This window comes from Bos mutus, chromosome 19, assembly GCF_027580195.1.
Source record: "Bos mutus isolate GX-2022 chromosome 19, NWIPB_WYAK_1.1, whole genome shotgun sequence".
NCBI classification, from domain to species: domain Eukaryota; kingdom Metazoa; phylum Chordata; class Mammalia; order Artiodactyla; family Bovidae; genus Bos; species Bos mutus.
Window position 1 is genome coordinate 51,640,394 of NC_091635.1, and position 21,993 is coordinate 51,662,386.

The 21,993-nt window shown below is 42.2% G+C and overlaps 1 long non-coding RNA gene across 2 annotated transcripts in view; it reads right to left on the minus strand.

The window, feature by feature from the left end:
* The window catches only part of LOC138992037 (uncharacterized), a 35,335-nt gene extending 15,527 nt beyond the window's left edge, over positions 1–19,808 (minus strand). Inside the window, exons 1-4 of one of the 2 annotated variants that reach the window (XR_011467838.1) lie at positions 19,677–19,808; positions 18,926–18,963; positions 18,593–18,637; positions 3,443–3,545 (exon numbers count right to left, since the gene is read on the minus strand). This is a non-coding gene — a long non-coding RNA (uncharacterized lncRNA). Of the gene's footprint in view, positions 1–3,442; positions 3,546–18,568; positions 18,638–18,925; positions 18,964–19,676 lie in introns of both variants that reach the window. The other variant, XR_011467839.1, reaches the window with a different exon arrangement.
* Between the last annotated feature and the right edge of the window lie 2,185 nt (positions 19,809–21,993).

Below are 21,993 nucleotides of genomic sequence, written 5' to 3' on the forward strand. Positions count from 1 at the left end.
TCCAATTTGCCTTGATTCATGGACCTGACATTCCAGGTTCCTATGCAATATTGCTCTTTACAGCATCGGACCTTGCTTCTATCACCAGTCACATTCACAGCTGGGTATTCTTTTTGCTGTGGCTCCATCCCTTCATTCTTTCTGGAGTTATTTCTCCACTGATCTCCAGTAGCATATTGGGCACCTACTGACCTGGGGAGTTTCTCTTTCAGTATCCTATCATTTTGCCTTTTCATACTGTTCATGGGGTTCTCAAGGCAAGAAGACTGAAGTGGTTTGCCATTCCCTTCTCCAGTGGACTACATTCTGTCAGATCTCTCTACCATGACCCGCCCGTCTTGGGTTAGAAAATTCTAACTCAGAAAGAAAAATTGACCAGCCCAGTGCCTATAACTGTCTATGATTGAGGTCTCTTCTGACTTTGTCACAGCTGAACTAAATTTATGGCACAGGGCATTTATTAAAGTGCTTATTACTTCCTCTGATGAGTCTTTCAGCTAGTGGAATTTTAAAAGACATGTAACCTGAAGGATTTGCTTAATTATATTCTGTGTTTGATTTTAATGGAGAAACCAGTCATTACACTGCAGTAAGCCATGAGATAGAAATAACCATCCTTTAGAGGAAAGCTGGCACCCTTTTATGTTTAACTTGGTAATTTTCTGACAGCCATGCCACTTTCTGCCTCTGTTGCTTTTTCAATTAATTTTGAAGAAATTTCTTTACTATTGGTGGAGAGCGTGAGGATGAAAACTTCTCACCTCATGGGAACATCTAGATACTTTATTTAGCCTTTCCACCAAGAACTCACCCCCACCCCCCAACTCAGATGAATGAATTCACAAATTGGAATGTACATGCTTTTTTTGAAAAAAATTTTTTAAAAAACCTCTCCAATTTAGTCAATTGGAATGAAAATGATTGCTCTCCCTGTTTCTTAATACCTGCTCAGACGCTCGGCTGTGTCCAACTCTTTGTGACCCCATGGACTATTTCCCACCAGGCTCCTCTGTCCGTGGGATTTCTTAATATATCACCCTAAACTTCTGTTACAACCAGTGTTCTAACAATCTCCTTGATGATCAGTTGAATATAAAATCAGAAAGACACACCTGATCCAAAAGAACAGTTAAACACATTGCCCTCCACATCTTCTACTTTAAAAAGACATTAAAGCTTAACATTATATACAGAGCTGACAGATTCCATACCTAGTTATCAGTTGCTATTTCGCAAAAGTAAAGCCACTGGCATGGCATATAACATTTCTTCTTGTTCCACTGCAACTGCCTGCAACTGTTGAGAAGCTTTTCCTATCCCTATATTTGCTTCCAGCACTGCACACGTTTTCTTCTCAGGCTTAAAAATAAATGTCAAGTTCCTGATCTTTTGTTAAAGATTCATTGCCAAAGATGGTTTCACAGCAGGAGCCTTCCTAGGGAAAGAGTTGGCTCACATTCCTGCTAAGAATGTAACCTGGAATGATGGAAAAATAATTATAATCAATGTCACAGAGCATATGGGTTTCTACCCAGACGGCTGCCAAATAGGACCTGCACTAATCTTTTCCATCCACTATCAGTCGGTTGACTCTAGCACTAAATTCCTCATATTTGGGTAAATGAAAGCCCAAAGCTCACACATATTTCTCCTATATCTGAGAGGTTTCGAAAGAAACCAGTAAATGCCTTGCATTTCTTAAGCTTAGTTTCCATAAAACTACAGTTATTGTGTTTGGTGTCTCTAAACATAGAACTGCTTTATTTCTACTTCATCCTCCATCTTGGGTGATCCATGAGGTCAGTCCACAGTCAGTGAAAGAACTGGGGAGAAATATATACAGTCACATTTTAAAAGCATTGTACTTGGGAGTGGGATGAATTGGGAGATCGGGATTGACACATACACATTATTGATACTATGTATATGGGCTTCGCTGGGGGGCTCAGATGGTAAAGAATCTGCCTGCAATGCGGGAGACAGGGATTAGATCCCTGGATTGGGACGATCCCCTGGAGAAGGGAGTGGCTACCCATTCCAGTGGGTCCTGGAAAATTCCATGGACAGAGGAACCTGATAAGGTACATACAGTCCATGGGGTCGCAAAGAGTTGGACACAACTGAGCGACCAACACTTTCACTTTCATCTACAGTAGATAACTAATGAGAACCTACTATTCCCTTGTAGCTCAGTCGGGAAAGAATCTGCCTGCAATGCTGGAGACCAGGATTCGATTCCTGGGTAGGGAAGATCCCCTGGAGAAGGAAATGGCAACCCACTCAGGTATTCGTGCCTGGAGAATCCCATGGACAGAGGAGCCAGGCAGGCTGCAGTCCATGGGGTCACAAGAGTTGGACACAACTGAGCAACTAAACCACCACCACCAGTACGTAACTCAGGGAACCCTCCTCAGTGGTCTGTGGTGACCTAAATGGGGTGGGGAATCCGAAAAAAGAGGAGATATAGGTATTGCTGATTCACTTTGCTGTATAGTAGACACTAACACTGTAAAGCAACTATTGTCCAATAAAAATTAATTTAAAAAATAAAGCATTGTATATGTTGATGTGTGTTTCAGCTGGATACACCCCAACAGTATGTGTCGTTTCTAAAAGGGAGCTAATGCTGAGCTGATTAAATAGAAGCAGAAGCACCTGGTGCGTATCATTATGGAATAGGGTCCTGGGTGATTTAATTAAGATCTTTATTGTTATTTTTCCACTCTACCATCCACCCTGCTTTGCCTCTCTCAGGATATGTGCCAGGTGGTATGCAGTTCTTTTAGGAGAGAATTTTTTTTTCGTCTATGGAAACTCAGAACACAAAGAAATCAGAGGCAGATTTTAATTTTCCTTACAAGATTCTGTGTTTCAAACATTGGAAGTCTTAGAACAATTTGACTCTTTCCTACACAGCGGAGAGAGAAAATCCAGCCTCTTAAACTAGCACTTTTTTATTTTCTAAGCATAAATAAATAAACATAATAAGTATATTGTATGCTTTCTTGTTACACAAAGCAGAGTAGACAAAAGGGGGACATTCCAGTTAAATATTGGTAGCTTTTGTTTCCAATATTTAGGACATTTTAAGCAAAGAGAAAAGTGAATTGAAAATGAGGTTGCTGCTTGCTATTACGGTGCTCCATTCACAGATCGAGCACTTAATTACAATAAATCCGGCAGCCGCTTCTCTGTCCTAAGGCCCCTCCGCTCCTATTGAGACATTCAATACAACTGTCTCACACTCTAAAATGATTTCTAGAGAGGAGTTTATATTAATATTGTGAGTCCCCCCAGTCACACAACTCAGCTCTAGGTCTGACTGCTACAGTTATAAAGAAATGACTTTTTCCCCCCACGCAGCGCTGTCATCTTTCAGGAAGACTTACATCTCACTTCTTATTTTTCCCTTTTCCCCCAGCATACATTTGTAAAACCTTACCAGAACTCCAAGCTGGCCCATATCCTTGAAATCGGCTGGGTCCAAGTATTAGTCAGCCATAAAAAAGAATGAAATCCTGCCATTTGCAGAAACATGGATGGGTCTAGAGAAGTAAAGGTGAAGTGAGTCAGACAGAGACAAATACCATAGGATATCACTTATACGCGGAATCTAAAATATGGTACAAATGAACACGTCTATGAAACGGAAACACACTCCCAGACACAGAGAACACACGGTTGCCAAGGGAGGAACAGGGAGGGAAGGACTGCAAGTCTGGGATTAGCAGATGCAAACTATTGTGTATGGGATGGGAAAACAAGGTCCGGCTATACAGCTCAAGGAACTAAACTTAACACCCCGTGATAGACCATAATGAAAAAGAACATATATATATAGGTATATACATCTGAGCCACTTTTCTGCAGAGGTTAACATTGTAAATCAATTATGCTTCAATAAAATTTTTTAAAAGTCACCTGGTTGCAATTCTGTATTTGTAGAGTCAAATGAGTCAGGAATGGACATTCTCACACAACAACTGTTCGGAGCAGGATGGAAACTAGAACTCAGAGACTTAAAGCGTTTTGCCTCAGGAAAAGGTCTAGCTCTATTTTCTCTGTAATTGGTTTGAAAGAACCTAGAAATCAAATTTGCCAACTACAACTACAACTACAACTAGTCTCATATATTTTATGAGGATACCATGTATAGCATCGAAATGCTTCATAATTTGATTTATGGTTAGCCAGATAAGATTATAAGAGTTTGATTTTACTGAGTAGGCTGTGCTCTGCTTATTAAAAATAAAAACATCTCACCCACTCGTCCACTCTAAAGGCAGGCTTCAGCGCCCTAGTGAATTGTGTCCCCAAGTTCATTAGTTGGTTGTTTAGAAATCCAAATGGTTTTTTTTTTTTTCCTCAGGCCTAATAGTGTAAGTGGTAATTAAATTCCAAGCATAAACTTCAAATCTGATTGACCTCTAAGTCATAGGAGCAAGACCAGCCTGGGTTCCAGGTGCTAGGAGACAAAGTCTGTGCTGATTATTCTCCACACATCACCTGCTCTGTGCTCTGGAAGACTGGGCTACAAATGGATTCATTTCCCTGGTTCCCTGGCTTGACTTTGGCCAAGGAGGGGCGTGACTCAGAGATAAAAGAGTAGGAGAGAGAGGATGGGATATTTCTTCATGGGTTCCTATCCTGCTTTGCTGCCATCAATCTGGCAGTGGCTGTGTCCCTCCAAGATGACATGTCTAGCTGGCAGCCCCCCCAAAGATTTAGTTCTCACTGGGCTCTGGGAACATCATTTATTCATTCCCCTCCCCTGTCTGCCCCCCTACCCCGTCCCCTCCCCTTGTCTTGGGGGTATAAACCTCTCCCTGCTCTTCCTAGTCTTTGGTATCTCGCATCCCAGTTCTCTCTCTTTTTAGAAAAATATTTATCTATTTGGCTGCACTGGGGTTTAGTTGCAGCACGAGGAATCTTTAGTTGCAACATGTGGGATCTAGTTCCCCGATCAGGGATGGAACCTGGGCCCCCTGCACTGGGGGCATGGAGTCTCAGCCACTGGAGTACCACGGAAGTCCCCATCCTGGTTGTCTTAACCCCAAGCGTGCCTCAGGTAAAAATCTCTTCCTTAACATTTCTTCATTTGTACCATCTGAGTGGAATTCCATCCATTAAGACCTCAATTGAGAGAATGAAGGAAGAAGAGGAGGAAGAGTTTCTTATTCCTTTCTTGGGTTCAGAATTTCAGGCAGGATCATTCATGTATCTAACAGATATTAATTCATGTTCCTCCTGCATGAATGTGTGCTAAGTTGCTTCAGTTGTGTCTGACTCCTTGTGACGCTATGGACCCCAGCCCTCCAGGCTCCTTAATTCATGTTCTTCCTACATGCTACCAATTATGAATAAAACAGATATAGTCCCTGGCATCAAGGAATGTACGTTCCTAGTTGGGAAAACTTGGTAAATACACAAATGAATAAACAAAAGAGCTATATGTTCTGGGAAATATTAGGTAGGAAGTAAACAGGGTACATTGATAGAGGACCATGGCAATTTTGGATAGGGTGGTCAGGGGAGGCCTTGCTGAGAAGATGACTTTTTTTTTTTAGGAAACTAATTTTTAAAAAAATTTTTCTGAAAACATTAGGAACTATGAAAAACAAGCTGAATATCTGGCCATATCAAAAGCAAAATACAAGTAAAAAAGACGTTGAGAAATCATGTTTAATCATAGAGAAAAATGTTTTAAAATATCATATTTAACACTTTCCTCCATAAACCACAACACTGAAGTGGACTTTAAGTAATTTTTTAAAATAAAAATTAAAAGAGAAAAGGCACTCCATTCCCACCCTGGAATCCCATCATATATAAAGTAATACACTCAAACGTCAGTGGACATAAACAACTGGTAAACCTGAAAATAAATCTTTCAATGAATGAACTCAGATTCCAACAGAACACAGTACTGCCTTATGTTTGCGGAAGAGCTTTTATCACACTTGCTGCTGCTGCTAAGTCGCTTCAGTTGTGTCCGACTCTGTGCGACCCCATAGACGGCAGCCCGTCAGGCTTCGCCATCCCTGGGATTCTCCAGGCTAAAACACTGGAGTGGGTTGCCAACTTAGGCCTTACCAAATGCAGATACAAAGGGGGATTAAAAACAAACTACTAAATCAAAATCTTTCTGTAGAGTAGCAGCTTTCACAAAATAAAATGAACTTAGTTCCATAGAATTGTACGCATATAGAAGGCAATGGCACCCCACTCCAGTACTTTTGCCTGGAAAATCCCATGGACGGAGGAGCCTGGTGGGCTGCCGTCTATGGGGTCGCACAGAGTCGGACACGACTGAAGCGACTTAGCAGCACCAGCAGCAGCCAATTTTATTCCCAGGGTCCCAGAGTCTTGTACTATGAAAATAAAAGTATCTTTGTCTTGGAAAAAGTCTGATGAAGAAACCAAAATCCTATTATTCATGTTCCCCCAATGATACTTAGAATGCTCTTATCATCCTTTCAAGATGTGTGTGTGTGTGTGTCCGACTCTTTGCAACCCCACAGACTGTAGCCCACCAGGCCCTTCTCCAGGCAAGAACATTGGAGTGGGTTGAAATGTCCTTCTCCAAAAGGAACTATAGAAAGAAAGAAAGTGAAGTCACTCAGTCATGTCCAACTCTTTGCAACCCCATGGACTGCAGCCAGGCTCCTCCATCCATGGAATTTTCCAGGCAAGAGTACTGGAGTGGGTTGCCATTTTCTTCTCCTCCTTTCAAGATAACTTCAACTTATTAAGAGTTAACATTCTAAAGATATATAAGGAAGTGCCAGCCTCATCTGCATTAGCAAAGTCCTTTCTCTATTCACAAAGCATGGGTGTGTCTGCTCATTCACCTCTGACCCTTTGCAACCCCATGGACTGTAGCCCACCTGGCTCCCCAATATTCTCCAGGCAAGAATATTGGAGTGGGTACCCATTTCCTTCTCCAGAGAAGGTGACATTTAACTGAGATCTCATAGTTGAGAAGGAAACAGCATTGTGTAAAGAGCTGGCAAAGGCAGGGGGGGATGTGTTTCAGGCAAAAGGCACTGAGGGGGTAAAGGCTGATAGTTGAGAACTTGGTGGAAAAACCAGGATGATGGGAGCTGTTTGACCTTGGAGGAAATTAAAGACATATTTACAAGGCACACGGGGTGCTGAAGGAAGGAAAGTGTGACTAGGGGTGGGGGGGAGCAGGTGGAGAGTGGTACAGAATGAAGTCAGACAGTTGCTCAGGGAATTCAAGGCAGGGCCCTGAAGGCCAGGATGAAGAATGTGGATTTTATTCCAAGTGTATGGGAGGCAGTAAGAGTTGTTTTGGACTATAAGGAAAGCTGAGCACCGAAGAATTGATGCTTTTGAACTGTAGTGTTGGAGAAGACTCTTGAGAGTCCCTTGGACTTCAAGGAGATCCAACCAGTCCATCCTAAAGGAAATCAGTTCTGAATATTCATTGGGAGGACTGATGCTGAAGCTGAAACTCCAATACTTTGGCCACCTGATGGGAAGAACTGACTCATTGGGAAAGACCCTGATTCTGGGAAAGATTGAAGGTGGGAGGAGAAGGAGACAACAGAGGATGAGATGGTTGGATGGCATCACCGACTCAATGGACATGAGTTTGAGTAAGCTCCGGGAGTTGGTGATGGACAGGGAAGCCTGGCGTGCTGTAGTCCATGGGGTTGCAGAGTCAGACACGACTGAGCAACTGAACTGAACTGAACTAAGAGTCTTTTTTTTAAATTAATTAATGTTTGGCTGTGCAAGGTCTTCGTTGATGTGCACCGGCTTTCTCTAGTTGCGGGAAGCGGGGCTTCTCTCTATAGTTTTGGCACGCTGGCTTCTCACTGTGGTGGCTTCTCTTGTTGGAGCACCCACTCAAGGTGTGCAGGCTCAGTAGCTGTGGCTCATGGGATTAGCTGCTCCACAGTACGTGGAATCTTCCTGGACCAGGAGGGACTGAACCCATGTCCCCTGTGTTGGCAGGCCGATTCTTAACCATAGGACCACCAGAGAAGTCCCAGGAAGCATTTTTAAAGAGCAAAGTGATATGGTCTGATTTCTCTTTTCCAATACATACTCTAGTTGCTCTAGGGAGGAGGGCTCCAGGGGAAAACAGGTAGAATCAAGCACAAGAGTCAGGAGTCAGAATGCTATTCAAATGACCTATGCGGAAGATGTAACTGCATTTTGTTCTAAAGAGATGGGAGTAGAGATGCAGAGAAGCAGACCTGTTTGAGTTTTTGTAGAGGCAGAGCCCACAGAATTTGGAAAGGACTAGGTATGGAGAGAGGCTTCCCAGGAGGCACTAGTGGTAAAGAACCCACCTCCCAAAGCAGGAGATGGAAAAGACATGTGTTTGAGCCCTGGGTCCAGACGATTCCCTGGAGGAGGGCATGGCAACCCACTCCAGTATTCTTGCCTGGAGAATCCCATGGACTGAGGAGCCTGGCGGGCTACAGTCCACAGGGTCACAAAGAGCCGGACACAACTGAAGCGACTTAGCATGCACATGGGCAGGTATGGAGGAAGGCAAGGGAGAATCCAGGATGGCTCCCAGTTTCCTGGCTGGGGCCACTAGCTGGGTGTTGGAGCTGTTTATGGAGAGAGAGAGAGAGAAGTAGGATGGAAAGACTGATAAGATGAAGATGAGTCAGATGGCAGGCAGATGGCTATCAGAGCCTGGGGCCCAGAAGGCAGATTGGAGCTGGAGGATCTTTCCAGTCTCTTAGTGGTCAAGCAGATTTCTCAAGCCAACCTGGCTTAGGCCTAAAGGAATCTCCACCAGCCCTAGATATACTCACTAAAGCTGGGATTTAGATGTGAAGCCCCAGTTAGTCAAAAAGCATTCCTATACCTTGCCTTGTCATGAGTGCACATCGTTCCTTTGAAGATTTCAAATAAAGATTTGAGAATTCTTAGGTCCTTGACCAAATTCCATCAGAATCTTTGCCTCCAGAGTTCCAATTTCAACATCATTTAATGGTAAATTTAAAGGACAGCCCCTGGAATCCAGTTTGGCTAATGTATAATAACGTCCTTGTGGGGAGGCACGTACCCATAGTAAGAGATAAGATTCCGAGGCTTATTCACTTCAGTTGTCATGGCAACAGCAAGGAGGGCTCTGGAGGCAGGAAGAAGGAACAGGGAGGAGACAGGAGAAACCAGAGGCTGTGGTGGCTGTTAGTCCTTGGGAGATAATTGAAGGCAGATATTTGTAAGTTGCATGGAGAGCACACCCTGTAAATCCAGGGCAGTTAGAAGTACACAGGTTTGTGAGTAGACAGTTTGTTCATTTTAAGGACCAGAGATACATATGAAAGCTGTATAGACTCGGGGGCTAGAAGTACATCATGTACCTGTTTTAACCCTGTGCCCACTGTACTGCTTGGGGTTCCACGTATTTGAATGAGCAAATGAGATCCCCAAAGAAAACATCTGTATTCTCCGTGTTTTGTATGGGTTCTAAAGTTGCTAGGTGAACAGATTCTTTGGGGAAAGATTCTATTTTTACATCAAAATCATCTTAATAGTATGGTTAGCGATTCTAAGGTGACACATCTGAAAGGAAGATTCACCTCCAGACCAAAAGACCAAGTCGGTAGATCTCCCTCTCTGGGTTGATTTTGGTGATCATTCACTAAACACGGATGGGATACCACCTAACTACGTACCTCCCAATGAAGGTCGATAGTAGAACAGGCTTTGATTAGATTTTTGAGGTTACAAACTGAGAATCCTCATTCTGTTGAAAGCTACGGCAATGAGGAAAGGTGGTGGTGTGATAAAGAATACAGACAGATGGACAATCAACCCTAAAAGAGAAGGAAACCTGAGGAATGAAAATTTGTTCAAGGCACGGTAGTCTATCTGGTACAGACATGCTGACACTAAAAAGGAAAAATCTCCAGTGGTGTGGACGCTTTGATAACTATGTAAAATATCCCTCAAGACCTTTCATTTAACTTTGCTCTATTTTTTTTTTTTTTTTTTGGCTGCACTATTTCTTTGTTCATTGCAGCACGTGGGCTTTCTCCAGCTGTGGTGGAAGGATTCCTTTTGTTGTGGAACATAAGCTCTAGGACACTCAGGCTCAGTGGTTGGGGTCCATGGGTTTAATTGATCCCATGGTATGTGGGATCTTAATTCCTCGACCAGGGATCGAACCTGAGTCTCCTGCATTACAAGGTGGATTCTTAACCACTGGACCACCAAGGAAGTCCCTGCTAAGTCGTGTCCAACTCTGTGTGACCCCATAGACGGCAGCCCACCAGGCTCCCCCGTCCCTGGGACTCTCCAGGCAAGAACACTGGAGTGGGTTGCCATTTCCTTCTCCAAGGAAGTCCCTACTTTTGCTCTAATTCTGTCCTCACCAGCTAATGTTTTATTTACTAATTCTGTTTTCTTTAGATGCTGAAGACAGTACCCTAGATGAGAAACGGGCATATCTGATCACTGGAAAAGTATATCCTCCTCTCTAAATTGCAATGAGAATAACATTCAAACAAGGTCTCCAGCCTGCATGATTGGGGCCCTGCTGATTTCTCTGACCTCATGCTCCGTCTTCACTCTATGTTCCGGTCATGTGGACTTCTTTCCACTCCTGAAACACCTCAAACTTTCTCCTGCCTTCCAGTTTTACCTGTTAGCAGAGCTCTCCTCTGAGATCTCCCCGTGGCTGGTCATTTCTTACCAATCAGGTCTCAGCTCACGAGTGCCCGCTTCTAAAAGGCCTTTCCTGATCTTGGTGTCTGTGGTTGCAACCTTTCTCCTTTGATGTCCATTCCCTCCCCGGATGACCAGTCACTAGCTACACTTAGCCTGTTTGATTTATTACTATGTGTCTTATTTGTTGACTTGTTTATTATCTGATTCTTAAACCAGAATGAAAGTGCAACACAGCTCCAGCCTCAGCAATAAGCAGTCAACACTCAATAAATATCTGTGAAATGAGCTGAATGTGGGGGAAAAATGAAGTATGAGTTGCTCTAGACTTGAGCATGCATGCATGCCCAGTCACGTCCGTCTCTTTGCGACCCCATGGACTGTAACCCGCCAGGCTCCTTTTCCATGGGATTTTCCAGGCAAGGATATTGGAGTGGATTGCCATTTCCTACCCTAGGGGATCTTTCTAACCCAGGGATTGAACCCACATCTTCTGCATTGGCAGGCAGATTCTTTACCACTGTGCTACCTGGGAAGTCCTAGACTAGAGAGATACAAATAGAGCAATCTGAGGTATATGGACTTCCCCTTGGCCCACACTGTTACTTCTATAAAGCACCAATAAGGTATAGTCATATGTCTTATTTTTGTTTGTTTTTGTATATTTCTTTTTCCCCAGTCCCCTCTAGACTGTGAACAACTTGGGACAAGGACCATCTGGTTCATTTTGACACTTCCAGTATCCAAATAAATGCTCACAGGACCCCTTATGGCCCTGCTGATGAAAACAGGCAATTCAGACAAAATTCAGAGACTTTCTGTTGAGTGATCTTGGCTTCACTGGCTGGACAAGTGCCTGCCAGAATAAGCAGTGTTTGCAAGATAAGAAAACAGGTATGCAAACAGGTAGCGGCAGCACCAAAACATAGCCTGGGGTGAGCTCTGCAGCCCTGTCTCCTCTGTAGTCTCCATCACACCCTCCAAGTAACCCCCTAAAAGATTCCAGGCAATTCCCCAACCAGATTGCTGTCCTGAGCTCTTCCTGCTTAGAAAACCTAGAGCCATCTGGGTACATGGAAGTCAGACAGAAGCAGCTCCCACTTGGCCCGAGTCCAAAAAGAGACTTATGAGAACAGGCCAGCTGAGAGTCAGGGTGAACCACGGAGGCACCGTGAGGACCAGCGTCCAACCAAGAATGACTGGAAAGGACTGTTTAATGTTCTAAACATTGCCAAGCTGAGTAACATGACACTGAACTTGTTTTCTTAGCTCAACTCTATATAGTTTGCATCCTGGAATTCACTCATACTATATATAGTAGAGTTTTATTCATGCACTCGAACTGATTATGTGTCCTGGACTGAAATGTTCCAGCAACGCCAAAAATGAAGACAAAATGGAAATCTTCTCTGGACTTACGGGCATGTTCTTTGTGCCCACTGCCGACTTTGCTAATGCATGGGGGCAGCAGAAAGCTAATTGAGATCTGTCATGGAATAACAGGGCAGAGCCTCGCCTGGAAAGAATGCCTCCTTTCAGTCTTTTCCTTGTGGAGTACTTATTGATTTATTTATAAACTGGCTACGGTCACTGTTCAGAATTAATACACATTAAAGAAGGTTTAAAGGCCAAACAATGACGCAACTTTTATAAGAAAAGAATCACACAAAGAAGAGTTCGTTGTCTAACTCAAGACAGACAGTTCTATGAAACTGCCGACTGTAAATTGTTTCAGTCTTTGGGATATAAACAATTTTTATTTAACTTTTGGTCTTCTTTGATTCAGAGAAGGCAATGGCACCCCACTCCAGTACTCTTGCCTGGAAAATCCCATGGACAGAGGAGCCTGGTAGGCTGCAGAGCATGGGGTCGCTAAGAGTCGGACTCGACTGAGCGACTTCACTTTCACTTTTCACTTTCATGCATTGGGGAAGAAAATGGCAACCCACTCCAGTGTTCTTGCCTGGAGAATCCCAGGGATGGGGGAGCCTGGTGGGCCGCTGTCTATGGGGTCGCACAAAGTCGGACACAACTGAAGTGACTTAGCAGCTTCCTTGATTAACACAGCAACTTTTCTGACCTGCTTTGAAAAATAAAATGTTCTCTGCCTCACGTATTTCAGGCCGAGAAACTCATTTTAATTCTAGAGTTGCAAATCTCTTTTTTAAAAAGCTACTTTTGGTTATCTCGCCACAACTGGAGGTTTCCCTCCATAGCTCAGTAGGTAAAGAATCTGCCTGCAATATAGGAGACCCGGGTTCGATTCCTGGGTCCAGCAGATTCCCCTGGAGAAGGAAATGGCAACCCACTCTAGTATTCTTGCCTGAAAAATCCCATGGACGGAGGAGCCTGGTGGGATACAGTCCACGGGGTTGCAAGAGTCGGACACGACTGAACGACTACACACCAGCACCACCACTGGAGCTGTCTGGTGGGAGTGAGCACTGAGGGTCCCTAAGGGATGGCAGGGGTCTTCCTGATGGGGTGCTGTGGGGAACGTTTTGAGCCCAGCATTTGACATCCTTCCTCACAGACTTCCCTGGTGGTCCAGTGATTGGGGACCTGCCTGTCAATGCAGGGGACACGGGTTCAATCTCGAGTCCGGAAAGATTCCACAAGCTTCGGGGCCATCACAATGAGAAAGAAGCCTGCGCACCGCAACTAGAGAGCGGCCCCTGCTCGCCTCAACTAGAGAAAGCCCGAACAGCACTGAAGACCCAGCACAGATCAGATCAGTCGCTCAGTCGTGTCCGACTCTTTGCGACCCCATGAATCCCAGCACCCCAGGCCTCCCTGTCCCTCACCAACTCCCGGAGTTCACTCAGACTCACGTCCATCGAGTCAGTGATGCCATCCAGCCATCTCATCCTCTGTCGTCCCCTTCTCCTCCTGCCCCCAATCCCTCCCAGCATCAGAGTACTTTCCAATGAGTCAACTCTTCGCATGAGGTGGCCAAAGTACTGGAGTTTCAGCTTTAGCATCATTCCCTCCAAAGAAATCCCAGGGCTGATCTCCTTCAGAATGGACTGGTTGGATCTCCTTGCAGTCCAAGGGACTCTCAAGAGTCTTCTCCAACACCACAGTTCAAAAGCATCAATTCTTTGGTGCTCAGCCTTCTTCACAGTCCAACTCTCACATCCATACATGACCACAGGAAAAACCATAGCCTTGACTAGATGAACCTTTGTTGGCAAAGTAATGTCTCTGCTTTTGAAAATGCTAAGTTGGTCATAACTTTCCTTCCAAGGAGTAAGCATCTTTTAATTTCATGGCTGCAGTCACCATCTGCAGTGATTTTGGAGCCTAGAAAAATAAAGTCTGACACTGTTTCCACTCTTTCCCCATCTATTTCCCATGAGGTGATGGGACCAGATGCCATGATCTTCATTTTCTGAATGTTGAGTTTTAAGCCAACTTTTTCACTCTCCACTTTCACTTTCATCAAGAGGCTTTTGAGTTCCTCTTCGCTTTCTGCCATAAGGGTTCTGTCATCTGCATATCTGAGGTTATTGATATTTCTCCTGGCAATCTTGATTCCAGCTTGTGTTTCTTCCACTCCAGCGTTTCTCATGATGTACTCTGCATGTAAGTTAAATAAACAGGGTGACAATATACAGCCTTGACGGACTCCTTTTCCTATTTGGAACCAGTCTGTTATTCCATGTCCAGTTCTAACTGTTGCTTCCTGACCTGCATATAGGTTTCTCAAGAGGCAGGTCATGGTATTCCCATCTCTTTCAGAATTTTCCACAGTTTATTGTGATCCACACAGTCAAAGGCTTTGGCATAGTCAATAAAGCAGAAATAGATGTTTTTCTGGAACTCTCTTGCTTTTTCCATGATCCAGCAGATGTTGGCAATTCGATCTCTGGTTCCTCTGCCTTTTCTAAAACCAGCTTGAACATCAGGAAGTTCACGGTTCACATATTGCTGAAGCCTGGCTTGGAGAATTTTGAGCATTACTTTACTAGCATGTGAGATGAGTGCAATTGTGCGGTAGTTTGAGCATTCTTTGGCATTGCCTTTCTTTGGGATTGGAATGAAAACTGACTTTTTCCAGTCCTGTGGCCACTGCACAGCCAAAAGTAAATAAAGAAAAATTAAAACAACAACAACAACAACCCTTCCTGGCAATATACCTTGGTTTAAGCTTGGGGAATTCTCTCTTTATGAACTTCCCTTGAAGCTCACTTGTTCCTGCTTCCACAGTGAGTATGTGACCGAGACGCAGCCAAGACGGCACGCTATCTCCTACCTTACCGTGATTGGTTGGGATATAAGCACATGATTCAAAACAGGCCAGTCAAAACCCACAAGACTCAATTCTGGGACTTTCATTGGAGCTATTAGAGGAAAAGTGTAATTGGTTGTTGTGATGTTGATAGCCTGTAGTGGCCAGGGACCATTTCCTTGGCAACTACAGAACAGAACTAATTCTGTTAAGAAGCTGAGGACTGGATCCCAGTGTTTTCTAGTTTAATGCTTGAGTCAAGCTGTGCCTTAAGATCTATGCCTGGACTTTCTAGCTTACCGCAATCAATAAACTTCTTTTTTGCTGAGATCAATTTGAGTTGGGTTTTCTGTCACCTACATCATATATAGGTGCCAAGAATTTAGTACCTGAGCAGAAGGCTGAGGATTCATAGGGCTGGTAGAAGCAGTTGGCATGAGGATCGACCCAGATACCTTAAAGATAACTTTATAGATCCCAATCTAGTGATCCCAATCTACCTGTCTTCCAAATAATTTTTAATATAATTTTGCATTTCATGTATTTAGTTTCGAAAGTCAAGCTAAATAGGGGCTTCCCTGGTGGTCCAATGGCTAAGACTCCGTGCTGCCAACACAGCGGGCTCAGGTTCGAGCTTTGGCTGAGAAACTAGCTCCCTCGTGCTGCAACTAAGAGTAGACGTGCTGCATTAAAGATCCCACATGCTGCAATTAAAAAATATCCCAGCATGCCGCAACCAACACCCGGAGTTGCCAAATAAATAAAAACACCGTGTTTAAAAAGTCACACTAAATAAAAAGGTATATACAAAATCGTCTATGCCTTCCCTTTTCCCCCTTAAGTTCTTTTACTTCGTGGCTAAAAATTTTTATTATTTTTTTTATTCTTCCATTGTTTCTCGTGCAAATATCATCAAATATGGATATATTTTTTATTTCCCCCTTTTTGTTACACGAAAGATAGCATGTTGGCTCTTTTACATGCATTTCATTTCTTCAACATCGGTTCATTCAGAGTGCTTTTCTTTGATATTCTATAGTGCCTTTGATTATTCCTGGGTGCTTTCCACATAATATTTGAAATAGCTCAGAGCCCTGTTTAGCATATTCTACCACTTCTCTGCTCTGTTACCCTGGAGACATCTTAGTTTAACACTGGAGAATCCTTTATCTCACCAGAATTAGAGAATTCAAATCAAGGAGCCAAAATAAGGGTCTGACTCTAAAGTTAAGAAAAAATCTAGAAAGTCCAGTCTGAATACTAAAAAACAGACCATTGCACATGGTAGAGGGAGGACAGCTATGAAAATTAAAATGCTAGAAGTCTAAAGTTCTATACCAAAAAGAGGGATTAGCACTGACAAGGATATAGGCAAATATCCCAGAAAGAAGAGTGTATATTGCCACCAAATGACTTATAATTTTGAATAGAAGTCAAATTTAGTCCTCTTGGTTGGGCAAAAAATCTCTGATCAAAGTAATACACTGAGGACTTCCCTGGTAGTCCCCAGTGGCTAAGAATCCACCTGCCAATGCGGGGGACATGGGTTCAATTCCTGGTCCGGGAAGTTCCTACATGCCAGGGAGCAACTAAGCCCAAGCACCACAACTACTGAGCCCATGTGCTGCAACTATTGAAGCCCTCGTGCTCTAGGCCCCACGTTCCACAGCTAGAGAAGCCACCACAATAAGAAGCCCACACACCGCAATGAATACCCAGAGCATCCATAAATAAATAAATGTAGTACACTGACCTACAGGGTCTTACATTCACAGATATCTTAATAACTCAGCAGACAGTGGCTTAAACAGGACTGACAATCTCAGAACTCAGCCCTGAAAATCAGGATAATTTACTTGGAACAACGTGAATGAACATTTTCAGATTAAGTCACTGTGGTGGAAGATCTAAAATTAACCTTTTCCCGGCATTCTCTGGCAGTCTAGTGATCTGGACTCAGGGCTCTCACTGCCGGGCGCCCAAGTTCCATACTTGGTTGGGGAACCAAGATCCCATAAGCCATGCAGTGCAGCCGAAAAATAAGTAAACAAAATCAACTTTTTAATAAAAATTATACTTAGCCTTCAACATGAGAGAAAAATGTCTAAAAGAATATGAATTTTAATGAAACAATGGGTTGAAAATGAAAGACTGTCTAAAGATACACTTATAGGGACTTCCCTGGTGGTACAGTGGCTAAGACTGGACGCGGTGCAGGGTGCCTGGGTTTAATGCCTGGTCAGGGAACTAAACCCACATGCTGCAACTAAGAGACTGCTGCTGCTGCTGCTGCTAAGTCGATTCAGTTGTGTCCGACTCTGTGCGACCCCTGAGATGGCAGCCCACAAGGCTCCCCCGTCCCTGGGATTCTCCGGGCAAGAACACTGGAATGGGTAACTAAGAGACTAGGCACAGCCTAATAAATAAATAAATAATTTAAAGATATATTATAATTTAACAGCAGAGAGACTTGATTGGGCCTTGGCTAGGATAAACACAGGGTTTGGCACACAACTGACTGCTAAATAGCTATGGGTGAAAAAAGAAATCAATTTCTTTGCACGTGTGTTTATTATTGTTTTATCTTAATACCTAGAGGCAAAACAGCATCTGCAGATATTAACTTAGTTGATTTGGGTACTCATGTTTTCAGTAGAGGAAAATTGTTTTAAGAAAAGAGACCAGCCATTGAATCTTTATTTTTCGTATCATTTTTTCTTTTCTTATATTACAAAATTATGTGTTGACACACCCAGTGAGGGCTGTTTTCTGTGCACTGGTTAGCTTTTAAGTGGGTTACATAAACACATTTCCATTTTTATGGTTTCATGCAGGCCTTAATTAGAAGTAAATGAGCTAGGCAGTCTGTTCTTTTATCCTTAAAAAAAATTAGCATTTATTGCTTACTTTCCCTTTGATCTTCTAAAATTTCAATTGGGGAGTTAAAAGAGTCATGAGAAAAAAAAAAAAACTTTAGAAAAATTTTTTAGGTAAATGTATTTGCCACTGTGCTTTACCAAACCACAAACCCCAAGGAATAAATGAAAATTCAAAGCAGACATTCCCAAAGAAAATAAAGAAAAAAAAGAACTTACAGCAATATACTATAGTTTCTGTAAAACATAGGCTGGATAATTAAGGGTTAAAACTTCATCTTTTCAGTCCTCAAAATGAAATATTTGTTTGCTGGTCAGGCGACATTGTGAATGCATTTCCAGATGCTGAGATCTCAGGAAACAATTATTGAACATACTTTATGCTCAAATACGTACTATTATTAATTAAGGTAAATGTTTTATGCTATCGTCAAATGTCACTAATTTTGTTTTGGGTGCAATAAAGCTACCAAAGAAAATATATTTGGGAGCTAATGCTATTATTCTAAGAAAGAACATTTTCTAAGAGCTAATTCAGCATTAAGCTTATTCCAGTCATGAATCTTTAGGCTCAAAATGTGGTTTAGCTCATAGATTTACACTTTAAAATAAACAAGCTTTCAATTAAAAATCAATAGGTTACGCCTAAGTATCAATTAAGTTTTGCCCTGGGGCACCTACCATTTTCTACATAATAGAAAACAGTTTATTTTCCAAGTTTTATTTCTTCACTAACACACCATGTGTGAAAAATACATTCTTGGCACAATATTTGATACAATGGAGTTTGATTACTTACATATGTTTCTGACATTTACAATACCTGCATTGTCCTCAGGAGGTAGTACAGAGCATATGAGGCTATAGCCTACAAGGAACAGAAAAGCAAGTTAGTTCACAATTTGAATAGACAGAAATGTGTAACCAAAGGACAATGGAAACACTCCTTCTTTGTGGCTTTTTTAGAATGTAGTAAACAACTCTCTTTCAAGGACGGATCACCAACCAAAAATTGCTACAAAACAAAATCTTGAGGAAACCTTTGCAGAAGAGAAACTAGTCTATTAGATGAGTAAGTCAAAGAGAAAAATAAGAGAGACAATGAAATCCACAAGAAGATTTGGCCATCAAGTAATCTGAATTTTTATACATTTACCTCGTTCTTTGGGCCTTTGGTTCTATCACGATGCACACCTAAAGATCAATGGAATTAAAAATGAGCAACTACAAAAACTACAACCTTCCTTTGGTTTTCTTCTCTCTTAACAGCTGACAACCCCATTACAGTTTCCACTTCTCTTTCTTTGCTCATCGAGGACTTTTGATTCACTTTCACTCTTTACAAATTTAATCGACAATGACGCTGTTATAAATATCAAATTACTCTTGATGAAATTGTCTGCTTTATAATGACTAAATGTCACCATTAAATTCAAAATCCACTTCGCTTACAAAAATGCATTTAGAAAATGAGTCATTTTTCTTTCAGGGGTTCTCAGAGCTGAGAACATCACAATTTTTAAAAATAGTATCAGAGCACAGATCTTTTACATCTCATATCATTTTACTGGGCATTAAAGTCTAATATATCTGTGCTTCTGTTGCATCAGTGTGTCAGGGCTATTGTTTGTGTTACACCTGAGGTTTTACAAAGTAATCAATGAAGGATTAAATTCAATTTAGGTCAGGCTTTTAGCCGCTGGCTATTATGAAACATTTTCTATCACATACAGTTCGAGAACCTCATGATTTTGCTGTTTACTTTGTTAAATTTGCAGCTCCTTCAATTATCTCAGGTTTTTTTTTTTTTTAATCCTTAAAACAAGAGTAACTTGCTTACATTAAAAAATATATAATATGGGGTAGTGGAAGGAGGCTCAAGAGGGAGGGGATATATGTATACTTACAATGGCACCCCACTCCAGTACTCTTGCCTGGAAAATCCCATGGATGGAGGAGCCTGGTAGGCTCCAGTCCATGGGGTTGCTGAGGGTCGGACACGACTGAGCGACTTCACTTTCACTTCTCACTTTCATGCATTGGAGAAGGAAATGGCAACCCACTCCAGTGTTCTTGCCTGGAGAATCCCAGAGACAGGGGAGCCTGGTGGGCTGCCATCTATGGGGTCGCACAGAGTCGGACAGGACTGAAGCGACTTAGCAGCAGCAGCAGCAACAGCTGATTCACATTGTTGTACAGCAGAAACTAACACAACATTGTAAAGCGACTATACTCCAATTAAAAAATATACATGCTTCCCTCACCTTCTGAGATGGCCCACCCTCTGTCTATATGTGTGTTCTCCCTGAATAAACCTTCTTTCAAAAAATATACATATTTAATTACCTATATTTAAAAATAAAATATATACATTAAGCCACCATTGAAGAAAGAAGGAAAAATTCCAAACTAAACTCAAGATGTGGAAATTTCTTTGCCTGGGATTAATTTACTTACAACAGAGAACTCTTTGTCCATGTCTGGTGGAAAAAAAGAGAAGTTCTCATGATCAATATTCTATGAGAGTCTACCCAACAAGTCTGAATTGGATTGCTGTTTTTGAATGTTGTTTGCATAGTTTAGGAAGAAAAGGAAATGTCTAGAGAGAAGGGCAGGGGGAGGAAATAAATTCCTGTGATGTTAAGTCCGTATGTATGCACTCTAATGATTTAAACATTACTCAACACACATGCTAGTCAGATCAAGTTGCTAGCTGAATATAGGTCCCAGGAGATTAATAAATGTACCTATCACCTTTGGAGAACTCTAGTTACTGGTCAGCCATTTCCTCTTCCTGTCCTTGCCTCTCAATAAGTAACTTCTGTTTCACATTATCCAGAGTGACCAAGTCCACCTTAAGTAAAACATCATGGTTCTTAATGAGAAGAATTTCAAATGCATCTTGCCTCCATAGTTAGCTTTCAGTGGATAGCCAGGGCTAAAGATTTAACTAAATTTAACTCTTAAAAGAGTTAAATTTTCTTTATAGCCAGTTCTTGCCCTGAGACTAAAGCATATTTGGTTAAGGATACTAAATTGAGACAGGCTCCTTCGTTTAAAAAAAAAAAAGATTAAGAACAAGTTCTGCAATGTTTTTGTAATAATTCAAACTGAGAGCAAATAAATGTTCCACTTTTTAGGCACATACCAAAATATGAGTGTATGTTTCATCCTATTTGTTTTTTTAAGTGATTGCCAAGAAAAGACTTTTTATTTTGGCCATGAAGCCTGTGGGGTCTTAGTTCCCTGAGCAGGATTAAACCCAGGCCCCAGCTGTGAAAGCGCTGAATCCTAACCACTGGATTGCCAGGGAATGCCCAAGAAAAGACCATTTTTTCCACACAATCCTGTTTGGATTGGGTCTTTGGGGCCCAAATAGATGGATTAAGTATTTGGCTAAAGAGGGACAATGCTACATTCAAAAAGAAAGGACTTCGAGGGATGGATGAAACTGTTACTCAGACTTGAAGGGACTGTCCCTAATTTGAAATACTTTAGGATATGAGGTGGTGGTGTTGTTGTTGCTTTCCTAACAGCCATTTTGGTGGTATTTACCTTTTATACTTTTCTTCTGCAAAACCTTGTACACAAAATTCAATTATTATTTTTATTCTCACTCTTGAACAGGTACGTGTTCCCTTCCCCATCCCCTTTGCCTTCCCTCTACTTCCTCTAATACCTGGCTTCCCAGGTCTTCCTCGTCTGTTCATTTCACGCTCTCTTCGCTCTTTCTTCCCCTTCCTCCTGAACTCTGTTTATTTATTAAGCTATGCTGCCTGCCATGTACCAGGCACATTTCTCACAATATCTGAGGCCTTTTCATTTGCTCACCATGGGTAGCCCATGTACTTACTGCCCAGACCTGTTATCCCTGAATCCCTCTTCTTCTGTTCATCCTTTCTCAAAAGATACAGCAAGGAGCTCTAATGCTGAGAACAGATTCAACCAGAATGAAAATGAAAGCCAAAGAAAATGTCCCCACTTCCCCTTCTCATGGCTATGAGGAAATATATAATGTGGGTCTACATCTGCCTTATCTCAGTTTATATAGTTTGTGAGAGAAAGATATGATTCCTGGCTCTGCCACTTACTGTCTGGGTAATCTTGGACGAGTTACTTAACTAGATGCCTGAAATCCTTTCTGAAACAAGGCAATGGTATAAATAAATGATCTTGCTTAGATTTAATTTCCTAATCATAGCTTAGAGATTAAAAGCACAGGGC